This window comes from Cynoglossus semilaevis, chromosome Z (genome assembly GCF_000523025.1).
Source record: "Cynoglossus semilaevis isolate Cse_v1.0 chromosome Z, Cse_v1.0, whole genome shotgun sequence".
Taxonomy (NCBI): domain Eukaryota; kingdom Metazoa; phylum Chordata; class Actinopteri; order Pleuronectiformes; family Cynoglossidae; genus Cynoglossus; species Cynoglossus semilaevis.
In genome coordinates, this window is record NC_024328.1 from 14,476,366 (window position 1) to 14,476,754 (window position 389).

Here is a 389-nt window from a genome sequence, read left to right on the forward strand (position 1 = left end):
TCCTCTGTCGTAGAACGGTTCTGGTTTCCTCTGTCGTAGAACGGTTCCACCATCGTAGAATGGTTTCCTCTGTCGTAGAACGGTTCCACCATCGTAGAATGGTTTCCTCTGTCGTAGAACGGTTCCACCATCGTAGAATGGTTTCCTCTGTCGTAGAACGGTTCCACCATCGTAGAATGGTTTCCTCTGTCGTAGAACGGTTCCACCATCGTAGAATGGTTTCCTCTGTCGTAGAACGGTTCTGCCGTCGTAGAATTCTTCTGCCGTCGTAGAATATTTCCACCATCGTAGAATGGTTCTGCCGTTGTAGAACGGTTCCGCACTCGTAGAGTGGTTCCGCACTCGTAGAGTGGTTCCGCCGTCGTAGAACGGTTCCGCCGCCGTAGAAC

General features: G+C 51.2%; 1 protein-coding gene across 1 annotated transcript in view; it reads left to right on the forward strand.

Moving 5' to 3' along the window:
- LOC103398008 (phosphatidylinositol 3-kinase regulatory subunit alpha-like) overlaps positions 1–389 on the forward strand; it is a 17,949-nt gene that overhangs the window by 13,076 nt on the left and 4,484 nt on the right.